Here is a 13,511-nt window from a genome sequence, read left to right as displayed (position 1 = left end):
GTGGAGAGAGAGAGAGATGAGAAAACAGTACTGCCTGGAAAACCTGAACTCAAACACGTGACTGCCATAAACAGCACAGGGCTAAGCATAGAGACGCAGAGACACAGGGACACGGAGACATGAAGACAGGAACCAATGAAATGAGCAATGAAAATGCAATGAAAGAGCAGATCTGTGGTGCTCAGGATGTTCTGGAGTTATGTTGCCATTTAGCCGTATGCAGACAAATACTGGAGCTTCCACTTCAAATGAAAAGAAAACAGGAAAAGAGAGACAGTGAGAGAGAGAGAGAGAGAGAGAGAGAGAGAGAGAGAGAGAGAGAGAGAGAGAGAGAGAGAGAGAGAGAGGGAGCAGTCATATGGCCTGAGGCACACACTGACATTATAGTCTGAGACACAGCTCCTCTAAGACACATACACGCGTGTGTACGCATTTCCACGCGTTTGCACATTTCAACACATGCCATGTCAAGTCAAAATTACTTATATAGCAGTTGTCACAAAGCAGTTTTACACGTGTCCAAGCCCCCAGAGTCCAAGCCCCCAGTGAGCAAGTCAAAAGAAACAGTGGCAAGGAAAAACTCCCTAGAGCACGAGGAAAAAACCTAGAGAGGATCCAAGACTCAAAGGGAGGCCCATCCTCCTCTGGTCGACAATGGACACCACAATAGTAACAATTTGAACAATAAAGAACAAAATAGTCTATTCCAGGTTATTCCGGGGGCATTGGGGGGGTGGTTGGAGGAGCCACAGCAGGGGAGCATCCGGGGGTGGTGGGAGGAGTTACGGGGGGCGGGGGGGGCATCAGGGATGGTGGGAGGAGCCACAGCAGCTGAGATGGGTTAAGACTCAGTAACAACCTGATGCCAGGAGTGGATGTGGAGTGGATGTACCTCGTCAGACACACACACACACTCGTGTACATATACGTGTATTTCCACACACTCATGTGTGCACACATTTCCACAGATGTATGTGTACGTATTTCCAAACGTGCACGCAGTATGCGTCACAGTCTCAGCAGGATATTTATTATGAAATTTTGAACTTTTTTTGCATGCAATGCATTTTTATTTTTAAAGCATGATACACTGATAAGAAATTATAACACCATCCAAGGGCATGTTCATTTCAGTGTGTGAATGACAGCTTCATTTCACTTGTTTAGGTAAAGATATATTATCCCCACCTATGCAAGTCACATTCAGCCGTCAGAGCTGGTAGCCCCGGAAACAGAACAGGCGTTCGATTAGTACGGGAGACAGCCTTGTCAGTTCAGATCTGAGGAGATCTGAGACACTGCTGCCCAGAGGGAAGAATTGAGCAACTGGTGGAGGAGGGGGGAGGCCTGGAGCCTCCACCCGTTTCGCTCCACCACTGAATAATTCAGGGATTTGGCATTACAATACAGGGCAACCTGTGCCTCGCTGTATCTGTACGCTGAATAATTGACGTAGAATCGTTTTGCACTTTTCTCTACCCAGAGAACAGTAAACAAGGAGAAAAGAAAAGGAGAGACAGAGTGAGCAAAAGCACAGGAAAGAGAAAAGGATAGAGAGAGAGAAAGTTAGAAAAAGAAGAAGGAATCGGACAGGAAGAAGTGACAGCAATGGAGAAAGTAAAAGAATATGAGAAACTGGATGCAGATCTAGACAGATGGAAAAAGGATTGAGAAACAGAAAAACAGAAGAGAGCAGAGAAACATTTCTCAATGTCTGTTAATATTCGTTGGCTAAACATTTCTAACGGGTTGTTTATATTTATTTTTCATTTCTTGAAATCTGCATGAGTATAATGGCGCTGTATAATTCTGCCCAGTCCAATCGACTAAGGTCCCTTTGCCCTGTTTTTATTGATTTTCACATATATTAATATTTAAAACGCAATTGGCTGTGGTGAGCTTTCAAGAAATTATATCCTTTGTTCCATATTCTGTGGACATAAATGTAATACATTAGACTCATAATGTAGTGTATGTGCACATAAACGAATGATCATATTTGATTAGGTTGATTACGTTGTCAGAGTAAAAATTCCAGATTAAATGGATGTTAATACAGGAGCTAGAAGCACACGATCACTCTGCGCCGTGTGCTTGCCTCGTGTATCCTAGAGACCGCTTCTCATAATGAGTGGGACCACCGAGCTGACCAAGCACGGCCTGAGGGCTGGCCAGCCTTTTGAGTCCTTATACCGTCATTGGTAAATAGCCGTCGGCTTCAAGGAGTAAATGCAACGTTTGTGACCGCTCCTTATACGTTGTGCGACGGAGAGAGAGAGCAAGGATGCATGAAAAGGGTATATGAGAGAGAGAGAGAGAGAGAGAGAGAGAGAGAGAGAGAGAGAGAGAGAGAGAGAGAGAGAGAGAGAGAGCAGTCTCCATATCTATGACACCAAAGAATTATGCCCGCTGTCCTGACCATAAACGCCCGCTGCTTCCATCAAACGGCCAGACAGGAAACCCCCATCGGTGAGAAATGGGAATATGACTTACGAATCGTTTTATTGCGTTTCCTAACCGCAGCTTTGGGGCCAGAGTATCGTTTCATGTGGCCTACTAACTCCAGTCTACATGTTACCCGTAGATCTACGAACACTTCTACATAAATTATAACACAGATAAAATTCTTAAAGACAAAGTAATTTGTGTGTTCTATAGAAATATTCTCCAAAGGAGTACTGTGCTTCTCTTATAGTATAATAGAATAGTAATCTTAAACAGTTGATATCTCGGTAAGATTTGAGATCATGCAAGCCTGCAATAGCACGAAACACCGGCCCACAGACTCATTACACTCATATTGGAAGACTGCCTGCTCCGCGCGTGCATTTATGTAATGCTATAGGCTGGGCGCACGTCTATCTGGTGAATATATCACGAGCTCCTGGAATTCTAAACGTCAACGAGGTCCCGTAACGGGGTCCGGAGCATCAGCAGTGCCCGGAGCTGCCACGCAGTCTGCGCGCACTTTGCAGGCTGGCAGAGATTTATAGCGCCTTTGGGTCCGCGTGACCAACGGCAGCATTTCACTCTTTGCCGAGCTAGCGCGAGCCGAGTAAAACGCACGGCAGGTGCCGGCGCTCTTATCTCTCGTATTCGCGAGCTCGGGAGACGTAGGACTTCGCGTCCGTCTGTTTTTTTTTGTTGTTGTTGTTGTTCTTCTTCTTGCTCAGAGAGGAGGAGGATTCGACATTCCCGGTGAAAGGAAGCGTGACTGTCTGAATACGGGACACACGGCTGAGAAGGCACTGAGGCTGCGCTGTGACACGCGCGCGCCGTATGGCTTATCGCTCGTGTCTTACGTCCGAACGCAGGAACAAATCTTGCGTTGAACGTTCCAAGCTGCGTCGATTTTAAACGCCACCTCCTCGATCGGATTGCTTAAGTTTCACGGATCTTTATACGCGCACATAGACCTGCCTTTTGGGATTGACGGGCTCTGATGTTTTTAAAGTGACGAGTTGCAGGAAGAGGATATCGAGGGGCAGTGTTTAATCACCCCCACGCCAAAATGGATTGTAAAAAGGAATGCTGATTTGAAGAAAGAATATTTGGTTTATTTCGATAGGCTACGTGGTGGTCTTGTAGAATACAATTTAGCAATAAAAAGCCATTGTATCCGACTCCAGTTCCTCTCGCCCAATGTTGAAGTCATTTTTGGACACCGAGCCTACCTACACAACTCTCTTAGAAGGCTTCGGAAACAGTTCGCCAGGTTAAAAGCAACACCGTCGCCTCGAGCCACCGTCGCGTGCGTGGCGTTTACGGATGCTTGATTCGCCGATGCTCCTATAAGTCCTCGCTATCACGCACGTGATCCCATCCTATTCTAACGTTCGTGAAGGTAAGTCTACCATGTAGTATCCGACAACTAAGCAGTTTCTATCTAAATTGCCGTTCGGTTTACATTTCAGGACTCTTCGAGGTAACAGCGTGTATGCAGGAGCGCGTCAATAAACTATACGCTAATTTGGACAGTGTTTGATTTAAATGCCATGGCTGGCATTTGCACGAAATAGAATTCGATTTTCATCACATATGGATCGAAATATTTTTCCACTCGATCCTGCCCGAAGAAAAGTCGGAAAGAAGGCAGTTCAGTACCGGACTGATCAGGCCGCTATCCATGGTACTAGGGTGCAGAAAAGTTTCCGTATACGATGTGTAACTAACGTGTACCGAGAAAAACTCATTTGGACAGGTTGCGTTCACAGACATATACGTGTAAACTGATAACAGGTTATATGCAGACAGAGTCTTTAAAACTCCACTAGATTAATGAATGTAATATAGTAACGTTTTTTTACTGTGTGAAATTTGTCTTTGTGATTTTAGTATAGTCTATAAACTATATCGAAATGTTGAACAGTGTTTAAAAAGTTCACAAACTTTATTAAACCTTATCATTCCCTTTGGTTTAACTATGAACGAACTCGTGAGTTCTGGCAAGGAAGACAGCCATAGAAAACGTAACAGAAAAAGTAAGAAAAAAATAATACGCTGGTACAGAAGTGAAGCATCAACTATCATAGTCGTAGGTCAAAATGCCCCCATGACCAACCAAAGAAGAAGCTGGCACACCAGAGTGTTTTTTTAAATGTGAAAGATGGAGCACTAGAGTGTGTTTTAACTCTGAAAGATGGAGCACTAGAGTGTGTTTTAACTAAAAGGTGGTGCACTAGAGTGTTTTATCTGTGAAAGATGGCGCACTAGAGTGTGTTTTAACTGAAAGATGGAGCACCAGAGTGTGTTTTAACTGAAAGATATAGCACCAGAGTGTGTTTTAACTGAAAGCTGGAGCACTAGAGTGTACTTGAACTGTGAAAGCATGCCCCCAAGCTGCAAGAAAAGAAATAGCCAATATACAACTGGCAATTCTAAGAATACCTCAATATAAGGGCTGCAAAGAACAAGCCAGCAAAGCCCAAAAAGGCTCAGGGGAATTTTTAATAATGCATTGCCTGTTAAACATGAAGGATGTGTGATATTAGACCATGCAGTTGTTGAGGTGCTGTCAAACACAGCTTCCCAGGTTAAACCATCAGGACTCTGGAATGGGGGAACATCTGAGCCATCCTAGTGATGCATTCATTTCCCATAACCTTTTGAGAGGTCAGAAGTTCACTTTCCCACTAGGAAACTTGGCTAGGACAGGGTGACAGGTATGCTAATGAAATTTACATTTACAGCATTTAGCTGACACTTTTATCCAAAGTAACTTACAACTATGACTGAGTACAACTTGAGTAACTGAGGTTTAAGGGTCTTGCTCAGGGGCCCAACAGTGGCAACTTGGCAGCGGTGGGGCGTGAACCAGCAACCTTCCGATTACAAGTACCTTAATCGCTGAGGCTCTCAGTCACTTGCTCTGTGTCTATCCTCTGTTCGCACACACTTCACTCATGTATGTACACACACACACACACACACACACATTCTACACCCTTCACTCATATACTGTCTGTGTCTGTGTGCCTTTCCTTATCCCTCCTTCTGATTCACACACACACACACACTCTTCTACACCCTTCACTCATGTACTATATGTGTCCCTGTGCCTACTCCCCCCTCTGACGCACACACACACACACACACACACACACACACTTCTACACCCTTCACTCATGTATCGTGTGTGCCTCTATACCATCCCCCACCCTCTGATTCAACACACACACACACACACACTAATGGAGATGCAGGCTGCCCGCACAAAGCCGTGTCATCTACAGCATGCCTGGACCTGATGAACAACATGTCTGCCCCTCTCCCCTGAGGGGCAGACACCTGCATGACTGGTGAGCAGCAGTATGTTAGAGTGTTCATGTCATACTGCTCACAGCTGCTACTGCATTTCTTCTTCTTCTTCTTCTTCTTCTTCTTCTTCTTCTTCTTCTTCTTCTTCTTCTTCTTCTTCTTCTTCTTCTTCTTCTTCTACCTGGGCTGCGTTCAGCTTCACTTACATCTGCTCACTGAAGCCAAGCAAGGGTGAAGCCGGGTTCTGAGCCATCACAAGTGGCAGAGGTGTTGTTGTGCAGCGCCAGACCTGTACCACACTCTAATTGTCTCCTTCAGATAATAATGGTAAAGGATGCAGGGAAGAGAATGAGGGAATATTTATATTTATCAATTAAACATGAGAGTAGAGTTGAAATGGTAAGATGATGCATTACTTATCCTAACTCTAACCATAATCCTAACTCTAACCCTAACCCTAATCCTAACTCTAACCCTAACCCTAACCCTAACCCTAACCCTAACCCTAACCCTAACCCTAACCCTAACTCTAACCCTAACCCAAACCCTAACCTTAACTATAATCCTAACCCAAACCCTAACCCTAACCATAAACCTAACCCTAACCCTAACCCTAACCCTAACCCTAATCCTAACTCTAACCCTAACCCTAACCCTAATCCTAACTCTAACCCTAACCCTAATCCTAACTCTAACCCTAACCCTAACCCTAACCTTAACTATAATCCTAACCCTAACCCTAACCCTAACCCTAACTCTAACCCTAACCCAAACCCTAACCTTAACTATAATCCTAACCCAAACCCTAACCCTAACCATAAACCTAACCCTAACCCTAACCCTAATCCTAACTTTAACCCTAACCCTAACCCTAATCCTAACTCTAACCCAAACCCTAACCCTAATCCTAATTCTAACTCTAAACCTAACCCTAACCCTAATCCTAACTCTAACCCTAACCCTAACCCTAATCCCAACTCTAACCCTAACCCTAACCTTAACTATAATCCTAACCCAAACCCTAACCCTAACCATAAACCTAACCCTAACCCTAACCCTAATCCTAACTCTAACCCTAACCCTAACCCTAATCCTAACTCTAACCCTAACCCTAACCCTAACACTAATCCTAACTCTAACCCAAACCCTAACCCTAACTCTAATCCTAACTCTAACCCTAACCCTAACCCTAACCTTAACTATAATCCTAACCCAAACCCTAACCCTAACCATAAACCTAACCCTAACCCTAACCCTAATCCTAACTCTAACCCTAACCCTAACCCTAATCCTAACTCTAACCCTAACCCTGACCCTAATCCCAACTCTAACCCTAACCCTAACCCTAACCTTAACTATAATCCTAACCCTAACCATAAACCTAACCCTAACCCTAATCCTAACTCTAACCCTAACCCTAACCCTAACCCTAATCCTAACTCTAACCCTAACCCTAACCCTAATCCCAACTCTAACCCTAACCCTAACCTTAACTATAATCCTAACCCAAACCCTAACCCTAACCATAAACCTAACCCTAACCCTAACCCTAATCCTAACTCTAACCCTAACCCTAACCCTAATCGTAACCCTAACCCTAACCCTAACTCTAACCCTAACCCTAACCCTAACCCTAACCCTAATCCTAACTCTAACCCTAACCCTAACTCTAACTCTAACTCTAACCCTAACCCTAACCCTAACTCTAATCCTAAACCTCACCCTAGCTCCAGTCCTATTAATGATCATGTTAATTATAGTAGAAAACAAAAAAAGACCCTGGATTAGCATTAATAGTGGGAATAGTTTGATTTATATGACCTGTGCTTGGGTGACCTGAGGCCGACCATGAGATGATAGGATATGTTTCACAGGGCTGGTCATTTGGAGGAGACAATGGAATAGCAAAATAAGATTTTACAAAATAAAGGTTTGTACAGTGAATTTGCTATGTTCTTGATTAAAGTGTGAAATTCTTAAATACACATAAACACTCACACAAACATAGAACACAGACCTTGCAAATGGTTTGCTGCTTCTCCTCAACATCATAGAGCAACTCTGATTTAGTCATTTTAATTTTCCATTCAGCGTGGCTGTAAAGAAGTGTGTAAGTATGTTTGTGTGTGTGTGTGTCTGTCCTGGTCTAGAATGTTGGTCCCCAATAGGTGTGTTGGTGTTGGCTTTAATCCATGTCTAAAAGCTCATAAGAGCTTTTTTACTACTGCAGACTGCCACGAATAAGGTTATTAGCTCAAATGCGTGCCTTCATAACCAGATGCTCATAACTGAAATGGCACTTGCAAATCATTCAAAGAATAGCCCTGTTCAAAATAACCTGCTGTGCTAGTACATTACTTTCCATAAAAATCCATTTTTCCATGTGAAAATATTGTTGCATCAGTTAAATTAAGAATATTACATTTCAGTTCACCTTTAGCTACTAACAGCCAATGATGTTACTTTTTTCGACAGATACTGGTTATTGTGTAATTACTTTACTTTTCGACAGAGACTGGTTATTGTGTGATGAATTTACTTTTTAACAGAGAGGTTATTGTGTAATGACTGCTTTTCAACAGAAAGGTAATTGTGTCATGAATTTTAGGACTCAAACCACTGGCCCATTAGCTACATATGGCTGAATCTTGTTTCTCAGTGGACAGCGATAACTAATGTCCCACCTTGTTTATAGTGTGTACAGTGCATTTCGTGGTTGTAATGCGAGAGTAAATCATGACATGTGTGGCTGCCAACGACTCAAGCAGGACAGCTGCTTCTTGTTGCCATGGCGACGAGTGCCTCGGCATAGTCTCGTGGATCATAGTCTCATAGTCTCATGGATCATTGTCTCATAGATCATTGTCTCATGGATAATATTCTCATGGATCATTGTCTAATGGATCATAGTCTCATAGTCTCATGGATCATAGTCTCGTAGTCTCATGGATCATTGTCTAATGGATCATAGTCTCATAGTCTCATGGATCATAGTCTCATAGTCACATGGATCATAGTCTCTTGGATTATAGTCTCATGGATCATAGTCTCATGGATCCTTGAAGTAGGGTGAAGCTTTCAGAACATATCGCAACCAAATGAGTGAATGGTCCAAATGGATCTTTTTTGTTTGAATATGTTCGCACTGGAAATATAGTGGGACTGTCATAGCTGTTTGTAGGCCAAGTCCTTTGGTTAGCGTACACATTATAATACACAGAAGGTAAACACACATTCATAATTAAAAACATAATTAAACAGGCATTAATTAAAAAGCTCAGACCCTGGTTTCACACACATATGCTAAATAGGATCTAGCAGCCTACATATATAATTGTGTGTGTAATTTGGAATGTGTCATCGTTGTTTACATAGATTGTCTGATCTTGAATAAACTGAAGCAAGGGATAGTAGGGACTCCTATTTCGTCATTCTTCTCCTTTGTCACTCATTTGTCATAGTGCCTCTTTCATTTTATGTCACGGGGCGAGGCAGTGACTCCCTCCTGACAGTCTGCTGTGTGATGTCACATCGACTTGCTTACCCATTCCTTCATCTCCTCTGGAGAGTAGGAAGCTACTAAAATGATGAATGTTCTCCTTGATGAATCTGCTCAAACTGAATCTGTCTTACTGACACTCTCTCTCACTTTGTGTCCATCTCTCTCTCTCTCTCTCTCTCTCTCTCTCTCTCTCTCTCTCTCTCTCTCTCTCTCTCTCTCTCTCTCTCTCTCTCTCTCTCTCTCTCTCTCTCTCTCTCTCTCTCTCTCTCTCGTAGCCTGTGCTGTTTTTAATGTGGACTCTGGTAGTGGTAATGGCCTCAGAGAAATACAGGGTTATGACAGGGTTATGACAGGGTTATGACAGGGTTATGCTTGAACACAGGGTAATGATAGGGTAGGTAAGGACATGGTTATGTTTGAACACAGTGTAATGATAGGGTAGGTAAGGACAGGGTTATGTTTGAACACAGGGTAATGATAGGGTAGGTAAGGACATGGTTATGTTTGAACACAGTGTAATGATAGGGTAGGTAAGGACATGGTTATGCTTGAACACAGGGTAATGATAGGGTAGGTAAGGACATGGTTATGTTTGAACACAGGGTAATGATAGGGTAGGTAAGGACATGGTTATGTTTGAACACAGGGTAATGATAGGGTAGGTAAGGACATGGTTATGTTTGAACACAGTGTAATGATAGGGTAGGTAAGGACATGGTTATGTTTGAACACAGTGTAATGATAGGGTAGGTAAGGACATGGTTATGTTTGAACACAGGGTAATGATAGGGTAGGTAAGGACATGGTTATGCTTGAACACAGGGTAATGATAGGGTAGGTAAGGACAGGGTTATGTTTGAACACAGGGTAATGATAGGGTAGGTAAGGACAGGGTTATGTTTGAACACAGGGTAATGATAGGGTAGGTAAGGACATGGTTATGTTTGAACACAGTGTAATGATAGGGTAGGTAAGGACAGGGTTATGTTTGAACACAGGGTAATGATAGGGTAGGTAAGGACATGGTTATGTTTGAACACAGGGTAATGATAGGGTAGGTAAGGACATGGTTATGTTTGAACACAGTGTAATGATAGGGTAGGTAAGGACATGGTTATGTTTGAACACAGTGTAATGATAGGGTAGGTAAGGACATGGTTATGTTTGAACACAGGGTAATGATAGGGTAGGTAAGGACATGGTTATGTTTGAACACAGTGTAATGATAGGGTAGGTAAGGACATGGTTATGTTTGAACACAGTGTAATGATAGGGTAGGTAAGGACATGGTTATGTTTGAACACAGTGTAATGATAGGGTAGGTAAGGACATGGTTATGTTTGAACACAGTGTAATGATAGGGTAGGTAAGGACATGGTTATGTTTGAACACAGGGTAATGATAGGGTAGGTAAGGACATGGTTATGCTTGAACACAGGGTAATGATAGGGTAGGTAAGGACATGGTTATGTTTGAACACAGTGTAATGATAGGGTAGGTAAGGACAGGGTTATGTTTGAACACAGTGTAATGATAGGGTAGGTAAGGACAGGGTTATGTTTGAACACAGGGTAATGATAGGGTAGGTAAGGACATGGTTATGTTTGAACACAGTGTAATGATAGGGTAGGTAAGGACAGGGTTATGTTTGAACACAGGGTAATGATAGGGTAGGTAAGGACATGGTTATGTTTGAACACAGGGTAATGATAGGGTAGGTAAGGACAGGGTTATGTTTGAACACAGGGTAATGATAGGGTAGGTAAGGACATGGTTATGTTTGAACACAGTGTAATGATAGGGTAGGTAAGGACAGGGTTATGTTTGAACACAGGGTAATGATAGGGTAGGTAAGGACAGGGTTATGTTTGAACACAGGGTAATGATAGGGTAGGTAAGGACAGGGTTATGTTTGAACACAGGGTAATGATAGGGTAGGTAAGGACATGGTTATGTTTGAACACAGTGTAATGATAGGGTAGGTAAGGACAGGGTTATGTTTGAACACAGGGTAATGATAGGGTAGGTAAGGACATGGTTATGTTTGAACACAGGGTAATGATAGGGTAGGTAAGGACATGGTTATGTTTGAACACAGTGTAATGATAGGGTAGGTAAGGACATGGTTATGTTTGAACACAGTGTAATGATAGGGTAGGTAAGGACATGGTTATGTTTGAACACAGGGTAATGATAGGGTAGGTAAGGACATGGTTATGTTTGAACACAGTGTAATGATAGGGTAGGTAAGGACATGGTTATGTTTGAACACAGGGTAATGATAGGGTAGGTAAGGACAGGGTTATGTTTGAACACAGTGTAATGATAGGGTAGGTAAGGACATGGTTATGTTTGAACACAGTGTAATGATAGGGTAGGTAAGGACATGGTTATGCTTGAACACAGTGTAATGATAGGGTAGGTAAGGACAGGGTTATGTTTGAACACAGTGTAATGATAGGGTAGGTAAGGACAGGGTTATGTTTGAACACAGGGTAATGATAGGGTAGGTAAGGACATGGTTATGTTTGAACACAGTGTAATGATAGGGTAGGTAAGGACATGGTTATGTTTGAACACAGGGTAATGATAGGGTAGGTAAGGACAGGGTTATGTTTGAACACAGGGTAATGATAGGGTAGGTAAGGACATGGTTATGTTTGAACACAGGGTAATGATAGGGTAGGTAAGGACAGGGTTATGTTTGAACACAGGGTAATGATAGGGTAGGTAAGGACAGGGTTATGTTTGAACACAGTGTAATGATAGGGTAGGTAAGGACATGGTTATGTTTGAACACAGGGTAATGATAGGGTAGGTAAGGACAGGGTTATGTTTGAACACAGGGTAATGATAGGGTAGGTAAGGACATGGTTATGTTTGAACACAGTGTAATGATAGGGTAGGTAAGGACATGGTTATGCTTGAACACAGTGTAATGATAGGGTAGGTAAGGACAGGGTTATGTTTGAACACAGGGTAATGATAGGGTAGGTAAGGACATGGTTATGTTTGAACACAGGGTAATGATAGGGTAGGTAAGGACAGGGTTATGTTTGAACACAGGGTAATGATAGGGTAGGTAAGGACATGGTTATGTTTGAACACAGGGTAATGATAGGGTAGGTAAGGACATGGTTATGTTTGAACACAGGGTAATGATAGGGTAGGTAAGGACATGGTTATGTTTGAACACAGGGTAATGACAGAGTTATTCTTGAACACAATATTATGCTTCTGATGTTTCTGATTTTACTCATTATTGGGCAAAAAAACCCAAACTAATTGGACACAATGAACACTGATCAGGTGTGTGAACTAACTCTAGCGCTCAAGAACAGATGTCATGTATTTGGTGAATGGCTTAAAATTATGATTATTACTTTTTTGACAGATTAATGTTGTCATGAATAGTGCATTGATATCTAATTCACATTTCTGTTCAATGTAGTTTGTCGTATTGATAGTGTTATTGGGTCAGTGATCGCCAAAAGCAGCTCAGTATGAACAGGCTGCATATTGCAGCTGACATGATCAATCTGAGCTGAAAATATGATCCCTTTCACTGTAGTCAGGAGAAATGAGATATTATCTGGTCTGCCCACACAGAGAGACACTCACATGCACACGCGCATGTCCATAGACACACACACACACTCACACGGGTACATACACACACACTCTACTCTGCTGAAATGTGCTTTCTTCAGATACTGGAGCTGAGTTGCTATGGGTAACGCTCGAATAGCTTCCAGACACAAATAGCGAGCTTATGCCCATGGTTGGGAGAAAGCAAACCTGAGTTTCCTGCACTCAGCTGCAGCTCCTCTTCGCGGCTATGATGTGGGACTGAGTAGTGAGACAACTGAACAAACACCTGGCTCTCTATGAGCTGCGTGTGAGGAGAAGATGCGTGGCATCACATTCCTCCGTACCGCCACCCAACCAACCCTCTCCCCGCCCTGAGCAGCTAGTCCTGTAGAGAATGACAGCGTTTTACTTTCTGTAGATGTTTGGACCAGTCTTTGGTCCTAATGCCACTGTGGATGCTGGACAAACATCCATCATCATTTGTTTAAACATGATACTGAAAAGCAAGATCTCACCTTACTATTAGTCTCCATTTGAAGTCCGTATAAAATGGCCATTGCAAAGTCATTTTTAATTGGAATAAATATGTAGCAAATATACCTTTAGTTCTGGTTTACCTTCAGGATGGTTATATCTGGTACATTAAGATAAATTGATAACA

At 42.6% G+C, this 13,511-nt stretch overlaps 1 protein-coding gene across 1 annotated transcript in view; it reads left to right on the top strand.

The window, feature by feature from the left end:
- Positions 1 to 2,917: 2,917 nt before the first annotated feature.
- Positions 2,918 to 13,511, top strand: part of fam163ba (family with sequence similarity 163 member B, genome duplicate a) — a 19,192-nt gene continuing 8,598 nt past the window's right edge. The window contains exon 1 of the mRNA XM_027007270.3: positions 2,918 to 3,844. The gene's annotated coding sequence lies outside the window, so the exon portion shown is untranslated. The remainder of the gene's footprint in view (positions 3,845 to 13,511) is intronic.

The sequence above is a fragment of the Electrophorus electricus genome, chromosome 19 (genome assembly GCF_041902795.1).
Source record: "Electrophorus electricus isolate QZ-2024a chromosome 19, ASM4190279v1, whole genome shotgun sequence".
In the NCBI taxonomy this organism is placed as follows: Eukaryota; Metazoa; Chordata; class Actinopteri; order Gymnotiformes; family Gymnotidae; genus Electrophorus; species Electrophorus electricus.
The sequence above is the reverse complement of the archived record's forward strand: the minus strand, read 5'-3'. Positions and strand labels throughout refer to the sequence as shown.